Raw genomic sequence first — 21,556 nt, forward strand, 5'->3', positions numbered from 1 at the left:
GTGTTCCGGGACATCTTGGACCACTATGTCATTGTCTATATTGATGACATCCTGGTATATTCCGAATCAGAGGAACTACATACTCAACATGTCGCTAGTGTGCTCACCATCTTGCAGGCTAACCATCTCTACTGCAAGATCAGCAAGTGCGACTTTCATGTACGGGTGGTGGAATTCCTAGGTGTGATGCTGAGCCCAAAAGGTCAAGAAATGGCGGACAGGAAAGTGGCGGCAGTAAAGGATTGGCCTGTTCAGACTTGTGTGAGGGATGTACAATGCTTCATGGGTTTCGCCAACTTTTATAGGCGGTTCATTAACCAGTTTTCGACATTGGTGGCGCCTATTACACAACTGCTAAAGAAAGGTAAAAGGTTTGTGTGGTCTGAAGAGGCACATTCCGCCTTTTCGTCCCTGAAGGAAGCATTCGTGACAGCCCCGGTGTTATCACATCCTGATCCGGGCAATCCCTATATTGTGGAGGCGGACGCTTCGGAGGTGGCGATAGGGGCGGTCCTGTCGCAACGCAATTCAGACACTGGTCAGTTACACCCTGTGGCATACATGTCACGAAAGTTGAATCCGGCGGAGTTGAACTACCACATAGCGGAAAAGGAGTTGCTGGCCATACGTGACGCGTTTCAGGAATGGCGCCACTTCCTCATGGGCGCTAGACATGTGGTCACTGTTTATTCCGACCATCGGAATTTGCAGTTCATGTCTGCGGCGCGTCATTTATCTCCCAGACAGCTCCGGTGGATGATGTTTTTCTCAGGATTCAATTTCATCATCACCTTCCGCCCGGGTACTGACAACAGGAAGGCTGACGCTCTGACACGCCAGTCAACGTGCGGTTCAAATGAGGAAAAGGCTGAGGCAAGCATCGTGTCTCCAGAGAAGGTGGTGTGTGTATTGCAGCCTGATGCCTTTTTGAGTAGCGTTCGGCAGGGAGTGAACTCTTTTGGCTGGAAAAAATGGTTGGGTAGCCATCGGGAATGGAGACTGTATGGGGGCCTGCCAATGTGCCAAAACCGGTTGCTGATCCCGACTCGTGCTCTGAGAAGGCAGGTGTACATCTGGTGCCATGAATCGCCTAGCGCAGGACATCTGGGGGTGGCCAAGACGTTGGAACGTGTATTAAGACAATTCTGGTGGCCTTCAGTGAGACCTGATGTGGGGCATTGGGTGACGTCATGCGCTCAATGCGCTAGGATGAAATCGAACCATGGCTGTCCACAGGGGTTGCTGCAGCCTCTACCTACTCCAACAATCCCTTGGGATCGGATCTCAGTGGACTTCATCGTCGGCCTTCCCGCTGACAAAGGTTGCACCACCATAATGGTGGTGGTTGATTACCTGTCCAAGATGGGGCACTTTGTGGCCTGTAAACAAGTACCTTCGGCGGGTCAGCTGGCACTCATGCTGATGGTCAATGTGGTGAGGCTACATGGATTGCCGAGCGTCATAGTTTCTGACAGAGGGTCGCAGTTTACGGCCCAATTCTGGAAGACATGGTGTTCTTCGTTACATATTGAGTCAGCTCTCTCCACCAGTTTTCACCCGCAGACTGATGGACAAACAGAGCGGTTGAACCAAACTCTTAAGCAGTATCTGAGATGTTACGTGGACACTGACAAGGAGAACTGGGTGGAGTATTTGTGGTTGGCGGAGGTGGCCTATAACAATGCCACACATGGGTCCACTAAGATCTCTCCGTTCTACTGTCTGTACGGCAGGCATCCACGTTTCCTTCCATTTGTGCAACCTGAAATCAACTCTTTGCTTCCTAGTGTGGTTCACAGAGTGGCGCACATTAAGGAGACGTTGGTTAAGGCGCAAGACAACCTGAGAGAGGTGAAAAGCAAGTATAAGGCTGCGGCAGATAAACATCGGAAGCAAGGACCTTTATATGGTGTAGGGGACGAGGTATGGTTGTCTACCAGGAACTTGCGCTTCAGGAAACACAGTGTGTTCAACCCTAGATACATAGGTCCTTACAGAGTGTTGAAACGGGTCAATCCTGTGGCGGTGAAGCTGAAGCTCCCTTCCCATCTCCGCATCCATCCTGTGTTCCATGTGTCGTTACTGAAACCTTCTGTGTCGAAGGGCCTGTCACGTCCTCCTCCTGTATTGGTGCACGGTGAGGAAGAGTATGTGGTACGTCGTATTCTGGACTCCCGTTATAGGAGGAGTAAGCTGTGGTATCTGGTGTCCTGGAAGGGGTACGGACCTGAAGAGAACTCATGGGAACCTGCTCTGGGGGTCCATGCCCCGAGGTTGGTGTCTGCGTTCCATAGGAAGTGTCCGTTGAAACCTGGTCCCCGTCCTCGTGGTTGAGAGAGGGATGTATTGTTACGATCGCGGAAGTACCGCGAACTACTAGTCCCGGCATCCTCCGGGACAAGACTACAACTCCCGGCGTCCCTTGCGGCGCACCTCGCTTCCGAGATGCAATAAGAGGGAATGGCGGCTGGAGCGAGTTGTCGGTAATTCTGGACCCGGAGCCTGGCTCGTTCTTGGAGTTTCCTGCGTATCTGGTGGGGTGAGAGTTTGGTTACCGCTGCGCTGTGTGCTTCTAACAGCGGCGGCTCGGTTGCTTGTCATTCTACAGCGCTAGGCGCATCTAGAAACCTGATTTTGTTCTGGTGTTTTGCTTTGGGGATTAATTTTGGATCTGACCCGGTTGGTATTGTCGGCCAACGGCGGTGATTTGAGTTGTGACTATCGAACTTTGATAGTTACACTGTTTGGAGTACTTATGCTTTGTTGATCTATATACTATATTGGAACCCAGCTAAGAGGTATTAGTTGGGGGGTTCCCTCAGGGGAATTCTCAGAAGAACTCTTGAGATATTACAACACCAGGGTGATATTGCATCGGAGTATTAACTTTTATATGTGCATGTATGTAACTTGTTTTTTGACTTCTCTGTTAACAGGGGATTAGGAGGTGTGGCATACACTCTACCCCTGTGAGGTTTAGTGGAGTCATATATAGGTAGGTGATTAGTGCTGGAACTGAGCTGTTATACCGAGCATTGTGTTAGCTGTCTCCTTGGAAACTGTATTGCTGACATATCTCTTCTGTATCTATATAGTTACTGCATCTACAAACCCTACGTGCTTCATCACATCCTCAAGGCATTATCTTTTATTTTACAGGTATGAATTCTTAGTGGAACAGGGATATGAGTTGCCCACCTACGGTGTAGTGATTGTGTCTTATGCCTGTGTTTGTTTGTGTCTTCCAGATCTCCCTCCCTGCTGTCCCCATCCTTTCCTTCCTGACTATTCCTTATATTTTCCCCTCACTCAATCCGGTCAACACTCTGTGCTATACCAGCTCTTCAGGTGTTGGCTAGATTCAGAGGTGGGCTTACCAATCATCAAACCGATCCTGAGGACAGTTCGTAACAATAATATAGTTTAATCAGAAACAATCATTGATTTTTCATGTGAAAACTAATTTATGACTGTCGTAATGTGTTGTATTTGTAAAAGTAATTTGTTCCATTTAAATGTTGAATACGCAGTCAAAAATATTTTTAATATAGAGTAATTAGTTTTGTAATTTTCAAGCGTTTATATATAATGAGAAGTTGTTGAGGATATGAAGAAATAATATTAGCAGAGACACAGACAATGCAGAGAGAGAGAGAAATGGTAAATTACTAGTGATACCGTTGTGAAAAAATGGTAATGGTTAATGAATTCGTAAACTTTTTGTCAGTCGACAACATTTCAGGCTGGTTGGTGGCCGTGGCCTGCACTGGTGGGGGTGGGGCGAGAGGGTCGGGGAAGGGGGTTAAAGTGGTAATGATTAAGGTATTCACAAAGTTTCTGTTAGACGTCAAAATTATAGTGCGGTTTCTGGTCGTCGTTTGCACTGGTGGGGTGAGGGAGGAGGTCGAGTGAAATAAAATGAAAAGTTTTGACCATGAGGTTGTATAGAGATTTGTGTAGTAAATGTGTTCGTACATTGAGGTTGCAAACGGAGCATAAAAATATCTCTCTCAGTTCTGCTGTTTGACTCCATCTTCATGTCCCTTCTGTTTTGCATCTCCGTTGCCCTGTGTTATCTTATTGTCTGTGTGTTTGCCTTCCATCCGGCCTGAGGAAGTTTGCTGTGGAGGCACACACAGATAGTCCTATTAAAGTGATTGGAACGTTTTAAAAAAATAATTATATAATTGCATTGGTAGTTTTAAAGCGTTACTGAATGTTTTCGTTCTCACGTACCGCTTGGTTGCTTTCTCAGAGCAGAGGGTATGTCGTATTTCACTCTTTGGTGCCTCTGCATCTGAGTCTGTTCTCTGGTGGCTGGCGGAGAACTGTTTGTTATTGTAGAGATGAAAGGGTGATAAGGAGAGAAATACGACATAGCGTCTGGCCTGTAGAAGCGTGGGAGCAGTGATTAACTCTGAGTGAAGCGGAACTGTGTCGGTGGTTGTTAACAGTAAAAAAATTTTTTTAACAGTGGTATAACTGTTTTTACGGTGCACAACCTACTAAGAAAGAGTTCACGGGCCGTAATTGGCTTGCAGGTTCTAGTATCAGTAAGTGAGGTCGAGAAAAGAAAACATTCAGGATTTTATTTATGAAGACCTTGCGCAACCGGTGCGTCACTTTTTCCCATTTTAAAAAATGAGGCCCCGGCGGCGGAAGGTCTTCATAAATAAGGTCCTCAGTGTCTACAGTTAAGGTTATGTGGAACCCATGAATAGTTTTTCAATATGAAATCATTTCAGTTGAGATTATGGATTAAAAGAGAAACCGTGAATATTTGAAATATTTATTTGGAAATGTACTGTTTTAAATGCAAATCATATGTAACATGAGTATAGAAACCGTGAATATTTGAAATGTTTATTTGGAAATGTACTGTTTTAAAGGCAAATCATTATGTAACATGAGTATAAAAATTACATGCAATACAAACGCTATAGTTGAAGAAAAATGAATATAGTTGGAAAAAACATTGTACACTCTTATAAGGAAGTATATTATATTTTAATAAGTGGAAGAAGATGTCTGGTCTTTTAGTTTAGGAAGGATATATAAAAATGCAAGTTGTTATACATAATTACTTTATGAATCAACTGTCTACATACGAAGCACTATCAAGTTTGTGTTATGTTACTGTGTGAGGTGAAAAAAAGGCGCCAAAAGCGACAAAATGGCGAGAGGTGCATGTATGTGAGGGGAAAAAAAAGGCGCCAAAAGCGACAAAATGGCGAGAGGTGAATGTATGTGAGGGGAAATAAAAGGGCACCAAAAGCGACAAAATGGCGAGAGGTGAATGTATGTGAGGGGGAAAAAAGGCGCCAAAAGTGACAAAATGGCGAGAGGTGCATGTATGTAATCTGTTGGATGCTGCGCAAATCACTATTGAGGAGACCTACTGTATTGAGATATCTTTTGAAGGTTGCAGTATTGCATTTGAAATACAGCACTAGTAATAATTGAAATTTTGTTGAAAGACTAGGGGGCATATTATCAAGCCTGTGCGCTAAAATTATCGCTGCTTTATCGGCCGAAAACGGCCGATAAAGCGGCGATAATGGGCTTGATAATATGCTCTGTGGAATTCCAATCGAAGCCCATGTTAGATGTCTTCACATCTAACATGTGCTTCGATTGGAATTCCACAGAGCATATTATCAAGCCCATTATCGCCGCTTTATCGGCCGTTTTCGGACGATAAAGCGGCGATAATTTTAGCGCACAGGCTTGATAATATGCCCCTATATTTTTCTGTAAAGTTTTTTAAAAATATATGGGCATATTACCAACAACTAGCGATAATTTTTGTCTCTAACTTGTTTAGAGACAAAAATTATCGCCGCACATCGGCGATTTTTATGGCAGATAAACCTTGCTATTAGCAAGGTTTATCGCAAATGCGATAAAAATCGGGCGCAATGCATGAATATCGCTGAAAAGTCAGCGATATTCATGCATTACCGAGCTAATGCTCTTAGCCATGTTATCCACCTCCCATTGGATAACATGGCTAAGAACTGCTCAGGGCAGGTGTTAGCTTTCGGAGATATTTGCGCTTAGCGCGAATATCTCCAAAAGTTGGTAATAGGAGATAGCGATGTTAGGGATTGTTTCCAGTCGCTAACATCTTGGCATACATTCTTTGCATGTCATTAGTGATAAATATCACTGACATGTGAAGCGGAGCCCAAAATGGTTGCTATCTCCTATAAGCTGTCACTAACTGGTGTTAGCGACAGCTTGGTAATAGGGACATAATTTTATCTCCGCTTTCTTGGCTTTTAAAGCCAAAAAAGCGGTGATAAACCCCTTTGATAATATTCCCCATAATTTTATAGGAAATTAAAGGAGCAGAGGCGTGTGAGGCGGAAATAAGTAGTTGAGATGCGAAATGGCGTTTATAGTTATAAAAAATTCGTTTCAAATTTACACATTAATTAGGGCACATGTAGCATATATTAGCGAGTTTTGGATCGAGTATGTTTGATTTGTGGTTCTGTGCAAGTGTATTGCTTGCATGTGTATAATGCTGGTCCTGTAGTTTTTCTGTATGGACATGGGGCTTTATTTATGACGGCCTTGCGCCACTAGTGCGTCACTTTTCCCATGCTAAAAGTGACGCAGTGGCGGCGCAATGTTTCATTAATAAGGCTTTTTTTGTTTTGTGAGTTGGCCTTTTACTTTTCATAGCCTACTGTTGTAGGTGCATGAATTTTAACATAAGGAAAAGTGACATATCTGTGGCACAATGCTTTTATAAATGAGAAATTTTGTATTTATTTTTAATGGAGAGTATTTTGGGAATCTTATTACTTATGCTTGTTCAATGCTATAATGATTGTCTATTGTGTAGGAAATAAGTTTGTAATAAGTTAATAAAATTTTATTATTTCGATTTTTAGAGTGTTTGGTGCCTGAAAGGAACAACCTGCCATTTGAATTGAAATATTGAGAGTATATATTCTTTTTTTCAGGTGTGTTCCTCTTTTTTGCTTTGGCAATTTGTATGGGTGGTGATGAAAATAATAAAGAATATTTTTTGAAATGTTTAGAACATGATTTTATGTTAAATTTTTCACATGTGGTTCTATCAGATTATAGTAGATATGTTTTTTGAGATGTTCTCCATTGACAGTTCAAATTATGTTTTAATCAGTTTGGAATATGTGATCTTTTGCAAGGAGTTGAGATTTAGAAATCATTGGAGTATAATTCTTTCAGGTTTGTTTTAGTAATACTTGTGAAGTGCTCATTATTTTTAAAATCTTGTTGTATTATGTTTGGCAGTGTTCCATTTTTAATTAGAGAGAGGTATTATGATATGGATCGAAATGTAATGCTCATTTTCCTGCATATCTGTGAATATACTATATATAGGCAGTTTTTTAAATATTAATGTAGAGTTTTATTATGAGGTGGTTGTTCATGGTAAGTATGACATATGCATATGGTAAGACATTGACATGGTGAGTATACTGTTGTAATATAAATGGAACTGTCTCTGTGGGAAGTAGTAATCTGTTAAGTGAATTAAATGGTTTGTATAGTGTGATTATTTTCTTTAGGGTGCATATATTTATATTGCACTTTGTAGTGATGAAATAAAAGAAATGGGTCTCTAAAAATTATTGTATAGGTAATAAATATTTCAAATATGTAGAAAATCTAAAAATACATTTTACAGTGAAATGTCTTTTATCAACAGTAATTATTTAATTAAAAAAAATACAGTGTCAATGTTTAGAGTTATGTTGCCAATTTCTTTTTCAAAACAAGAGGAATGTGGTATCTTACAATATATAGAGTTAATAAGTTAGAGATTATAAAAATAAATGTAGTTTAAAAATTAGTAAAGGTACTTTTTAGTTATACAGTTATGAAAAAAGATATAATTTAGTCTTTATATTTTTTTAAAAGGATACAGAAGAATAAAAACAAAGTAATTATGAAGAATTTCTTAGAAGACAATCAAATTCATTTTGACATCATTAATGAACTAATGGAGGAAATTTTAGATGCGGTTTGTCAAGAGGAAACTGATGAAAATAATGACTTTATGGACTTATCCTTTGATTCAGCTTACTTAGAATTGGTAGAAGGAGATGAGGACAATGGACTTGAAGAAGTCCCTGATGAAATATTATTGGAAATTCTTCTAAATTATGAACTTATAAATGAATAAAAAAAAATGATAACAAAGCATTCGTGATGACAGTTTTCTTGATATATTCGTCGATGAAGTGCTTTATGAGAGTGATAAGATATGTTCTCATGAAGTGTAAAAGAGATTGTAGAAAAAAAGATTAAAACACTTATGATGACCGATAGTTTTTGAAAAAAGTGTACTGTTTGTATGCTTTTAACATTTTTTTTCAAAATTGTCTATGAAGTTTAAAGAAATATATAGTGGGATAAATTTACAAAGAAAATTCACTACAGGATTTACTACTTTGTTCAGAGATTTTCTGTTATTATGTGTATTTTATAAAAAAATGAATGTGTGGTTTTAATTTGTACGGTATATGGTAGTACTGAACTATAATATTTGTTATTTTTGTGTCTTATAGGTTCACAATCTCATCAAAATTTTAAATTAAGATGCCGACTAGAATTGAAAAAAAGAAACTCTACAAACGGACGTATAGTTTAAAGAAGAAAACTACAGAATTATTTTCAAAGACTGAGAGGACGAATACAAAGAAGAGTATTCCTGGTAAGCAAACTAAAAAGTTTGTGAAAAGTATTTTGGGAAGGAAAAATGTAAATGTAGAAGTTCAGAAGGAGAAAAGGATTTCATCATCTAAAAAGACATCTGGAGTTAAATAAAGTACTATTAGTGCAATTAGGAAAGATGAAAGTCAGTACAGTAAAACCCGGATCAATCAATTTAGTCAAATCAGGAAGCGTATGTTTTACAACAGAGTCGTTGCGAATTTATTACAAAAGGAAAAAGTTTCTAAAAAAAGATCTGTTTTTCTTTAAAAAAAACTATATATAGAGGCTTTTGTTGAGCGCGCATTTGAGACAAAACAAAAGTTATTTATTTTAATACTTAATAGAATAAATATTTTAAATAAGGCAATTCGAGTTTTCAAAAGTAAAAGTAAATGGAAGAGACATATAAATAGGACTAATTTTTGTAAAGTGTTTTCTGGGAAGTGGATGCATACTTCAACTTCTGAGCCATTTTTTAATGAAGAGAGTTACTTTCAAAGTAACGATCTGTTGCATGCAGTTGACACCACTGGTCGTGCGTATGAGGTGAAGGACGGTTGTGTTATTGAGAAAGAGAAAATTGTGGTTAGAAATGCAGAAGATGTTATGGTTAGAGAAGCTGTACAGGGACGTCCTAATGCTCCTGTTTACAGTTGGAATTGTAGTAGCATTTGTAGTGTACGACAGGATTCAATTGATTTCTTTCGCAATTTCTTACGTAAGTACACTAAAGAAAGTCTAAAGAAAAAAATTTAAATGTTGCAAGAATTAGATGAATGCAGAGTACGTGAGAAAATAGGTCTGCAAGGCCATTCTCTGGCTTGTCTCTCTGAAAAAATATGTCAGAGTGTATTTCATCACTTCCGGATGTTAGCAGTGCATCACACTAAAATGAGAAAATTAGTGAGAAAGTTGTACTATGCAAAAAGTCCAGCACTTAAACTTAAACAGTTAAATAGTGCTCTTTTGTATGGATGTGAATTAGATGTTAAGAAGATTTGTGCAGAAATTGAGGTAAGTTATTTTGGTCCCGAGGAAGATAATGTAGAAGGTGATGTAATTATAGAAGGAAATGTGTTTGAAAATGTTGGGAATGTAAATATTGAAAACTTTGAACAAGAAATAATAAAGTTTAAGGTAATTACAGGTGAGAAACCAAATTTTTCTTGTGTCTGTTGTCGACGAATTCATTACAAAAGTCAAACGAGGTTAGTTGATTTATATTTAAAAAGTGAAGATGAAAGTAATGGTCAATGGAAAGATTTTGCAACTTATTTGTTGGTGGAAAACTATTTTGATTTGGGTTTTGAGCAACGTGTTTGTAAATATTGTTATAATAAATTAGATGAAAATAAAATGCCTGCTAGAGCTGTTCACAATAATTTAGAGTTGGTAAATATTCCATCTGAATTGATGAATTTAAATACTTATGAGACAATTCTGATTCAATGTGTACATCCTTTTCAGGCTATTGTTCGAATGGAGCCTAAGACTGGTAAATTAAATCCTTCAGATTTACTAAGAGGATTAAAGGGTAGAGTTGTGTATTTGCCTCTTGATCTTAAAAAAAATATGGAAACAATTGGTGTTGAAAATGTAGAAGAGGAACCTCTAGTTATTCTAGTGAATGGTGTACCCACAAAGAGTAAGAAAATCTGGCAAGATTTAGTGGATGTTAGGAAAGTGAAAAAGGCAACGTTGTATTTAGTGCAAAATAATAAGTATTACAAAGATATATACGTAGAACAAGAAGATGTAAGTGAAGAAGAGGATAGTGATTTGTGTAGTGGACAAATTGAAAAAGTTGATGTATCTAGATCTGAAGAAATTTATGAACATTACTGTGTTCATCCATTGCATTCCAAAGAAGCAATAGGGAATGCTATTGAATTATTTCAGATGAGAAAGGCGAAAGGAAGTCCTATTAGTGTGTGGGAAGAAAGTTTGGAAGGTCGTTGTTTCCCACAGTTATTTCCTACAGGTGAAGGTACACGATATGATGATCGACCTATGCAGATTCCTGCATCTGAGTACCGGACAACTAGATTATATGCAGAAGATCCAAGGTTTCGCCAATGTATTCCATATCTGTTTCATCTTTTGTTTGAGAGTGACTTATCTGGTTTGTCTTATGCAGTAAATCATATCTTAAAAAGTGGTGTACATCTGCAAAATATTTCAGCAAAGGAATTTATGGATAGAGTGCATCAGAAAGATAGTGTTTTGGATTCTCATTTAATAAATTTAATGGCTTGTCAGCGGGGTACTAATGAGTATTGGTACCGTCGTCATGGAGATTTAAAGTGTATGCTTAGGAACTTAGGAGCACCAACATGGTTTTTAACTCTAAGCTGTGCAGAGTATGCTTGGGAAGATTTAATTGAATTTCTTCGGGAGTCGAATGCAAATATAGAAAATATAAACTACAAGACACCTGGAGAACTGTGTTCATTAGATCCAGTTAATGTTTACAGGTATTTTAATCATAGATTTGAAGCTATGATGTCTTTCATTACTAACAAGAAAAATCCGCCTCTTGGTGAAGTACTTGATTTCTTTTGGAGAAAAGAATATCAAGCAAGAGGTGCTCCTCATATTCATATGCTACTATGGATCAAGGATGCTCCAAAATTTGGAATAGACTCGGATGAGACTGTACTGTCTTTTATTGAACAGTATGCCACTTGTGACATACCTAATAGTACCACTGATAAGGACTTAAGAGGAAAAGTGTTACGTTTCCAAAGTCATCGCTGTGGAAAATATTGTCGGCGAAAATTCAAAACGAAGAGCAAATTTTATACCAAATGTCGCTTTGGATTTGCATGACCGGTACTTTCAAAAGGAAGAGTGAACAATTTGATGTCATGTTTGCGACATAATATCAGAAGGAGGTCACCTAAAAATACGTACAATTTAAGAAGAGGTGAAGAATCGAAATATATTAATGACTATAATCCAGTCATTTTGTCCATGTGGAATGCTAACATGGACATACAATATGTTGCAGACAACTCTATTGCTGTGGCTCGATATGTAACGTCTTACATCACGAAATCTGAAAAGACGGAACTGAAGGAGATGTGGGAAGACATTTCTCATGAAAAGAGCCTGAGCAAGAAATTATATACGTACAGTTTGAAGATGCTGTCTCATCGAGAAATTGGAGCATATGAATGTTGTGATAGATTATCATCAGCAAGTCTTTATGCGAAGTCAAGGACTATTCTCTGGGTGAGTTTGGGCCTAGCAGAAACACGAAACCGTGTTCTAAAACCTGTGCAAGAAGTTGAGTACCTAGCCCAGAAAGAACCAAACAGTACAGACATTTTGAAAACAAATATGTTGGATACATACTATCCAAATAGAAGTACTCTGCTTGAAAACATTTGTCTGTATGAAATACTTCAAAATTATACTTTTAAGAGAAATGTTACCGAGAATATTGATAAAGGTGTTCATGCTGTAATTGGACATGAAGGATGTCTGGTAAAACAAAGAAAAAGACATTTGATAAATCATCGGAAACTGAGTTGCGAAACACCTGATAAAAGAGAATTTTACTATTTTGCTCTTTTGCAACTCTTTAAACCATGGCGTAGAGAAGAAGAACTACTTGGAGAGTTTGATAGTTATGAAGATTCATTCAACGCATCTAAAAGTAGTATTGAATGTCCTGTTTTCAGCAATTATCTCCAAATGTTGAATGACGAAATAGAGCAAGAAGCAACAATTGCAGCAGAGATTGCTAGAGATAGTTCACAAGATAGTCAAAGTTCGGCATCATTAAGTCAAGATCCACTGGGACAACCAATTATTCAAAATGAAGCAGCCACCGCCATGGATGAGGTGGAAAGCGCAATGCAGCAAGGTCAAGAGGAAGTTATCGACTTAGAAGAATTAAAGAAGCAGTTTAATGTTGAGCAAAGACAGATATATGATGAAGTGGCAGAGCACATTGAGCATGGCTTTCGTCATGAGAGAAAAGATTGCTCATGTATGTCATTTGAGCCTATTCGATTATATGTAAGTGGAGAAGCTGGGACTGGTAAAAGTTTCCTAATTAAAGGAATTACTACATATTTACAGCAAACAACTCAGTCAACACTGTCGTGTGTTGTTACTGCTCCAACTGGATTGGCAGCACATAATATAAAAGGTGTAACTTTACATCGTTTGCTGATGCTGCCAGTTGAACATGAAAATAAATTACAATATCAGAAGCTATCTGGAGAAGCTTGTTTTGAAGTTTCTAGAGTCCTTAAAAAAATGAAACTTCTTATTATTGATGAAGTAAGCATGGTCTCTAATTTAATGCTTGCTTTTGTGCATTTAAGAATGCAACAGACACTTAAGACAGAGTATGATGTGTTATTTGGAGGTAAACATGTCATAGTTTTTGGAGATCTACTGCAGCTGACTCCTGTCAAAGGACAACCTGTATTTGAAACTGTTACACATGAGGAGACCAGAAAGTGCCTGGGCAGTATTGGAAATGTAAATATATGGTCACATTTCAAATATACTGAACGGATTCAAAATATGCGACAGGCAAAGGATACTAAATATGGAAGTATTCTTCAAGATTTTAGGATTGGAAAATTAACTGAAGATGCGAAACAGACTCTACGAACGCGATTACTTTCCAAGCTGTTTCCTAATGAAGATAATGGAAAGGGGCGACCGAATCGGTCCCCCCGAACGTATGGCCGAGTGCCTCGATCCCCCCGGGAAGCCATTTTTGGGCGGGAGGCGCGTCTCAGCTGGTATGCCCGAAGCGGCGTAGCCGGGGCGCGCTCGTTCCCGCCCTAGAGTGGGCTGGCCTAGACACCGACGCAGCCAGCCACGCCCTCAGGGGCAGGCAGGGGCGGGTATACGCCCGCCCTGAAGACGGATAAAAAGGGACGCAAGACCAGAAGACATCCTCTTGTTCTTGTGCTCTGAAGCTGCACCTCCTCGCTGCACGTGAGCTCGGGACAGAACGAAGAGCCAATTTTGAGCGTTTTAATCTCTCTCTTTGTCTTTTAGATACTTCGTCTGAAAAGATGCCCAAGAAAGGAGCGAAGACAATGTCGACTGACCAGTTGGTTCGGGCCCTCATGAAGGACATGTCCGAAATTAAGAAGCGGTTGGCGGAGCGAGACGGCGAGGAGGGATCGGGGCGTCCACCGGCCGGAGGGAAGCCAAAGAGGCCGAGAAGGGGGCCGGTCGGGGGAGACGTCCCGGTTCCCTGTTCCCCGCTCGAGGCGCCAGCCCCGGTACCGGCCCCGGTACCGGATGAGGGGAATCCGATTCCCGTGGTAGTCACCCCGACGTCTGCCGAAGATATGCCTCCCGAGTTGGCGGCACAGTTAGCAGCATGGTTGGGGGACGGTAATGGGGGCGCCATGGCTACCGAAGCGCAAGCACTCATAAAGCAGTTGCGCGTGAAACGTGATACAGCCAAGGTGCCCGCGCCGGATGCGGCGATAGACAAGCCACGAGGGACGGAAGCAGCGTCCGGCGCAGGTAAGCGGCCATTGCCGATTGCAAGGGATGAGTCAACACCGTCTCGTAGAGAAAAATTGGGGCAACATGTTCCTTTGCCAATAAAGGAAAAGATTTGGGCGGGGGAATACGTTAACATTTTCTCCCTGCTCGTTGATCACTATGAGGTCGAAACTGTTAAGGGTCAAAAGGATCTGATGCATCCGAGTGTTTGGCGCGCAAAAATGGCCGCCTTTAAAGTGAATGAAAATATTGGTAACTGGGGTAATGCTTGGGGAATTTTTACGGCAATTTTGGGGGAACGTAGGCCTGATTTGCTCCCTGAATTTCCAGTATATCAGTCACGAATTATGGGGTACTCGACATCACACCAAGGTAACCAATGGTTCTGTTATGACAACCTTTTCAGGAAAGCGATGGAGCATAACAAAAGTTTAACCTGGGACTGTTACGATTCTTTAACATGGAATAAGATGAAAGAGTCGGGGATGTTGAAAGTGCCGTTGGTGGGGAGTGCTGTTGGTGAGTCCTCCCGCCAAAATGGGGGGACACCCTTTCGGTCGGGTACGGGTACAGACGATTACCCGAGACCCGCCGGCAATACAGGGAAGAGGGGTTTCTGTTTCAATTTCAACAGAAGTAAATGTACTAGGCCCCCGGGATCTTGTAAATTCAAACACGAATGTAGTGGTTGTGGGGCACCCCATCCTGAGTCCTCGTGCAGAGCCAAATCGGGTGAAAATGGGGGTAGAGGAGGCGCTAAACAGGTCTAATATAGTCCGAGGGGCGCCTTTACCAACCCCGATTGATACCCTGGCGATGATTCCCTGGCTCAGCGAATACCCAGATCGTACTTCTGCTGGGGTGCTACGAAACGGTTTTTCATATGGTTTCCGCATCCCGGTGGGTAACTTTCAGGGTGTCGGGACGTGCAAAAATCAACTTTCCGTCTTGCAGCATACGACTGTAGTACAGGATAAGATCCGGAAAGAGGTTACCCGAGGTCGGGTTGCCGGCCCGTTTCCTGTCCCCCCGGTACCGAACTTTGTTTGTTCTCCTTTAGGGGTGGTCCCCAAGAAGGACCCGGGTGAGTTTCGATTGATTCACAATTTATCAGCCCCTCATGGCCTTTCTGTAAACGATGCAATTAATCCAGAAATGTGTTCGGTGCGGTACGCATCATTCGATGAGGCCGTAGCCATTTTGAATCGCCTGGGGCCCGGGACGCTGATGGCGAAATCAGATATCGAGTCAGCGTTCCGTTTGCTCCCGGTATACCCGGAAGACCAACGTTTTTTGGGATTCATGTTTCAAGGTTTGTATTACATGGACAGGTGTATGCCGATGGGGTGCTCGATATCTTGTGCTTATTTCGAGAAATTCAGTAGTTTTCTACAATGGGTTTACACGAAGAAAACAGGTTTTCGGAATGTGATGCATTACCTCGATGACTTTCTGTTCCTTGGGGCCGCTGGGGATGATGAATGTGCCCGGGCCTTGACTGAATTTTGTGTTTTAATGAATCAATTTGGCGTGCCGTTGGCACCAGGTAAAACTGTGGGTCCCACGACTTGCCTCGAGTTCCTCGGGATCGAGTTGGACTCTAGTGAGGGTTGTTTTCGTTTACCAGCTTCCAAAGTATCGAAATTCAAGACAGCCCTGCAAATGTGTATCACTGCATCTAAAGTTACGCTGCATCAATTGCAGCAATTGGTGGGGAAGTTGAATTTTGCCTTAAGGGTGATCCCGATGGCCCGCCCCTTTTCCCGTTCGATTGCACAGGCGATGGCCGGCCTAAAGGAGGGTCACCATCGCACGAGGTTATCGGCCGAGGTCCGCCAAGACATGCGTATTTGGTTAGCATTTTTGGCGGATTTCAATGGTCGAGTCGTCTGGAACAAACCGGCCTTGTCCTCTGAAGAGCTTGGTCTATGGACGGATTCAGCGGGAAGCATGGGTTTCGGCGCCATCTTCGGCACAAAATGGTCGGCACAAAAGTGGCCAACATGGTGGCACGAAGAGGGGCTGACGAGTAATATTGCTTTCCTTGAGCTGTTTCCCATTTTGGTGGCCCTCAGATCCTGGCCCGATGGATTCAAAAATCACTCTGTCATATTTTGGTCTGACAATATGACCGTTGTAGAATGCATCAATAGTCAGGCAGCACGTTGTAAAATGATTTTGAGGCTGCTTAAAGAAATTGTCTTACTGTGTATGCAACTGAACGTGGTATTCAGAGCAAAACATGTCCCGGGGGTGATGAATCAGGCTGCTGATGCACTGTCTCGTTTTCAAATGCAGGCTTTCTCGGGTTTCCTTCCCTCAGCGGACCCCGAGCCAGCACCCTTTCCCGAAGCTCTCTGGTCTCTCGGTGCCCCGAACTTCGTTACCTCGTGGGAGAGAGTCTAGCACCAAGGACGAGGAAGGCATACGAAGGGGCGTTTCGGGCTTATTTAGCCTTTTTGGGGACTGAGAGAGGGGGACTTTGGGGGCATGAGGATTGGGTAGTACATTTTCTGATGTCCTTGCGTAAGGCTGGGAAGTCGGTGGCTACAGCCCAGAGGCATCGTGCTGCCATCTCCTTTGTTGCCAGGGCTCATAATATCCAGGACCCGACAGCGTCTTTTGCTGTACAGAAAGCGCTGCGTGGGTGGCAACGCCTTGAGGGTCGCAGAGTAGATGAGAGGCGCCCGATAGGTCTGGATAGGTTGTCCCAGTTGCTGGCCACACTCCCCGACATATGCTCGTCTCAGTTCGAGGCCTGTTTGTTCCGAGCCGCTTTTACGCTTGCATTTCACGGGGCTATGAGGATAAGTGAGCTGGTGGCAAGGAGCAAGCGGGATGTGGCGGGGGGTTTGTGCCGGGAACACGTTCAGATCAGGGGTGGGACTATGACGGTATCCTTTGTCAAGTCAAAAACCGATCAAAGTGGGGTGGGAGACTGCATAGTCATTCGCAGGATTCCAGGGTCTTCCATGTGTCCGGTGAAGTGTTTAGAGGATTACCTAGCACGAAGGGTGGCATCATGGGGGGGGACAATGTTGAGACACGCGGACGCCACCCCACTGACGAAGTTTCAGTTTCAGCGGGTGCTCGCGATGTCAATTACCGCAGCGGGCTTGGACCCGGGTGAGTTTGGGACCCATTCCTTTCGGATAGGGGCTGCCACTGAAGCTGCAGCCAGGGGTCTTAATGTGGAACAAGTAAAACGAGTGGGGCGTTGGTCCTCCAATTGTTATAAGAGGTATGTGCGGTTGCACATGTTGTGAAGCTGTAATAATGTACTCACGCTTCTTGTCTTTTGTTTGGTTTTCAGTTACGCAAGCCTTCGAGGCGGGGCGGACTATGCAGTCGACCCAACACCGGGCCAGCGGTCAGACATCACCGGCTGTGAGAAAGGAGGTGTGGGTCGTGGGCCACTCATACGTGAGGCGTGCCGCAGACGTATTCGAAGCAGGTGACATGATTCACGTAGCTGGGGAATACGGGTACAGGATGTCCTTCTACGGAAGGGGCGGTCTCTGTATTGACCAGTTTCAGGCATACTTTGAGGGTTTGTTAGGGCGGATGAGGTCACCGCCGTCTATAGTTATAGTACATTTAGGGGGCAATGATTTGGTCACCACCGGTAGACGACTTCTCCTGGAGGCAATGCTTTCCACTGTAAGTTAGTTGGCGAGGAAAGTTCCGGGGTGCATAATTGCGTGGTCTCATATGATCCCACGAAAAGTGTGGCGGGGGGCTATTTCGATCCCTGCTTTGAACCATTCTGTTAGGAAACTTAATAACAAAATGAGTAGGTTGTTCCGTTCCAGGACATTGCATTCTATCTCGCACGGTTGTATTAATGATGACAGTAGGTATCTGGGGGATGGTGTGCATTTGTCTCGGGTGGGAAATGAGTTACTCATAGGAGACTTCTTAGCATGGTTAAAAACGTTGGAACATGACCTTTAGCTAGGAGTTTTGTGGGGGGCCCGGATAGCCGGTCAACTATCCGGGCCTGTGGCGGTAAGGTCATGATCGGTGAGCACTAATTAGTAGATCCCTATGAGTGGGCGTCACCCAACACGGATGGGAGCGCTCGGGAGAGGTGGCCATTGGCCCCTCAATGGGGAGGCGGTCCCTTCTAAGGATGGGTCGCCGGAAGTAAAGGAAAGGCGGTCAAGGCCCCTTCCTTTGTAGGAGGGGTTACAGCCCCCTCCTGGGGAATTTCCCGGGGCCAGTGACATCTGCGACGGCAGATGCGGTAAGTTGTGTGGGGTTGGGATAAGGGCCACGATACCTTCTAGATACCTCACACGAGTATTCGAACGACCTTTAACTGGCGTCGAGTTTTAGGTGCCCCCGTCAAGTCAAGGGAAATTGGTAGTAGTTGCACTTGAGGTACGCCTCCGTGCTGTCGCCCATCCCAAGTGGGAGGGGTAAGTCTGGTTAGGGATCTTGACACCGGTTATGACCTTGCCGTTGGCCCTTAAACGTTAGGTTGTACAATTTCAATATGTCAAGAAATGTTTTGTAGGTTGCTAGTTCGGCTAGGAGAACCTCTGTATTAGAGAATCTGTTAAGGTTAGCCAAACATCGCAATATGGTAATGAAATTGTACATAACATGAAACGTTTAATGTTTTAATTTTGTTTTAATAAATACGGCCGGGATGGTCACTCCATCCCACTTCCAAAAACTTCAAGAACTGTTTCCGGTTTCACTCCTTTTGGGGATTGTGTTGAGAGGGGGTGGCGGGTATCTCGGCCATATGGAAAGGGGCGACCGAATCGGTCCCCCCGAACGTATGGCCGAGTGCCTCGATCCCCCCGGGAAGCCATTTTTGGGCGGGAGGCGCGTCTCAGCTGGTATGCCCGAAGCGGCGTAGCCGGGGCGCGCTCGTTCCCGCCCTAGAGTGGGCTGGCCTAGACACCGACGCAGCCAGCCACGCCCTCAGGGGCAGGCAGGGGCGGGTATACGCCCGCCCTGAAGACGGATAAAAAGGGACGCAAGACCAGAAGACATCCTCTTGTTCTTGTGCTCTGAAGCTGCACCTCCTCGCTGCACGTGAGCTCGGGACAGAACGAAGAGCCAATTTTGACCCACCCACCAGCCCCTGAAGACAGCCAGTTGTGTATAATAAAGTTGATTAATTTTGTTTTGTTTTCGTTTACAGGTTGTAGTGCCATGTTGATTTTGAGTTAATAAAGAATGGTCGTTTTTGAGTATGTTTGCCATTAAAGATATTCAGTTTAGTGTTGAATTTTGATGTATGCTCTTTCGGTCATAGTGGCCAATGTATTCTTAGGTTAATTTGCACTGTCGTATTTATTTTGGTAGGCGGTAAGGTCATGATCGGTGAGCACTAATTAGTAGATCCCTATGAGTGGGCGTCACCCAACACGGATGGGAGCGCTCGGGAGAGGTGGCCATTGGCCCCTTAATGGGGAGGCGGTCCCTTCTAAGGATGGGTCGCCGGAAGTAAAGGAAAGGCGGTCAAGGCCCCTTCCTTTGTAGGAGGGGTTACAGCCCCCTCCTGGGGAATTTCCCGGGGCCAGTGACATCTGCGACGGCAGATGCGGTAAGTTGTGTGGGGTTGGGATAAGGGCCACGATACCTTCTAGATACCTCACACGAGTATTCGAACGACCTTTAACTGGCGTCGAGTTTTAGGTGCCCCCGTCAAGTCAAGGGAAATTGGTAGTAGTTGCACTTGAGGTACGCCTCCGTGCTGTCGCCCATCCCAAGTGGGAGGGGTAAGTCTGGTTAGGGATCTTGACACCGGTTATGACCTTGCCGTTGGCCCTTAAACGTTAGGTTGTACAATTTCAATATGTCAAGAAATGTTTTGTAGGTTGCTAGTTCGGCTAGGAGAACCTCTGTATTAGAGAATCTGTTAAGGTTAGCCAAACATCGCAATATGGTAATGAAATTGTACATAACATGAAACGTTTAATGTTTTAATTTTGTTTTAATAAATACGGCCGGGATGGTCACTCCATCCCACTTCCAAAAACTTCAAGAACTGTTTCCGGTTTCACTCCTTTTGGGGATTGTGTTGAGAGGGGGTGGCGGGTATCTCGGCCATATGTTCCTGAGAGAATATATAGTAAAGAGGTTGTAGATAAGTCAGTGATATGCTTGATGCCAACTCTGAAAGAATGTTCAGTTTTTAATGAGAAAATGTTGAATTTAGAAAAGCAAGAAATTAAGAAACTGGAAGCTAAAGATAGAATAGAGCATGAAGGTAGTACTATTGTTTTGTCTGAAAAGTTGAAATTGAAATTGGAGTCTCTTCAAAAAACTATATCTAAAACTGCTGGTTTAGAGAAAAATCTGTATGTATGTTTAAATTGTCGGATAATTTTAAGAAGAAATTTACATGTAGAAAGAGGATTGGTAAATGGAGCAATGGGTAATGTTGTTGGTTTTGTGAATTATACTAATAGAGATGAGATTGAATTTTTGAGGATAAAATTTGATGGGATTGAGGAAGTTCAACAAATTAGTCGATGTTCAACTCGTTTTTTGCTTGTGAAAGACTTATATGTCCGTCGTAAGCAATTTCCAATTTGTTTGGCATATGCAGTGACTATACATAAATCTCAAGGTTTAAGTGTAGATTGTGCTTTGGTAAATATTGGAAGTACTGTATTCAAAGAGGGTATGGCGTATGTTGCTCTGTCGCGTGTTAGAACTTTATGTGGACTTTATCTAATTGATTATGATGAGACAAAGATTAGTGCAGATTTAAATTGTGTGAAGGAGTACAATAGGTTAAGAAGAGAATATGCTCCAAGTTTACCTCAATATCCTTTAATTGAAAGACGTATAGTTGGTCAGAAAAGGAAAAATGAGGAGAAATGTGCTGAAGTAGTCCAGAAACGACGAAAAAAAGATGTAGCTGTTGTTGGTAGTTCTAGGAAAACTGTTGGTAGTGAAGAGATTGTTGGTTTTAAGTTGGAAAATAGGTGTGGTGTCAACTGCTATGCAAATGTAGTAGTTAATGTTGTTTTCTTTTTGAAAAATGTTAAGGAACAGATTATAGAAAATCAGGAGCATACTTTTTGTCATTCTTTAAATTCTATATTTGAAACGTGTAGTAGTGGTGATAATGAAATAGGAAGTGTTTCGGAATTAAGGAATGTTTTAGATATATGTGCAGAAGTAAATCAGTTTTCTCAGAATATACAGCAAGATTGTCAGGAATTTATTATGTATATGTTTACAGCTTTGGAAGATGAAGGTGTAGATATTGATAGTCTTTTTGGGCTTTCTTATAAATGGGAACATAAGTGTGATAATTGCTCATTTTTAAGTAGTACTGAGATACCCAGTGAAAGATTTTTATATTTGACATTACCAGACT

At 42.4% G+C, this 21,556-nt stretch overlaps 1 protein-coding gene across 1 annotated transcript in view; it reads right to left on the reverse strand.

Annotated features, from left to right (window-relative positions):
• KIAA0825 (KIAA0825 ortholog) overlaps positions 1–21,556 on the reverse strand; it is a 2,177,598-nt gene that overhangs the window by 1,895,803 nt on the left and 260,239 nt on the right. The gene's annotated exons all lie outside the window — the stretch shown is intronic.

This window comes from Lissotriton vulgaris, chromosome 3_1 (genome assembly GCF_964263255.1).
Source record: "Lissotriton vulgaris chromosome 3_1, aLisVul1.2, whole genome shotgun sequence".
NCBI classification, from domain to species: Eukaryota; Metazoa; Chordata; class Amphibia; order Caudata; family Salamandridae; genus Lissotriton; species Lissotriton vulgaris.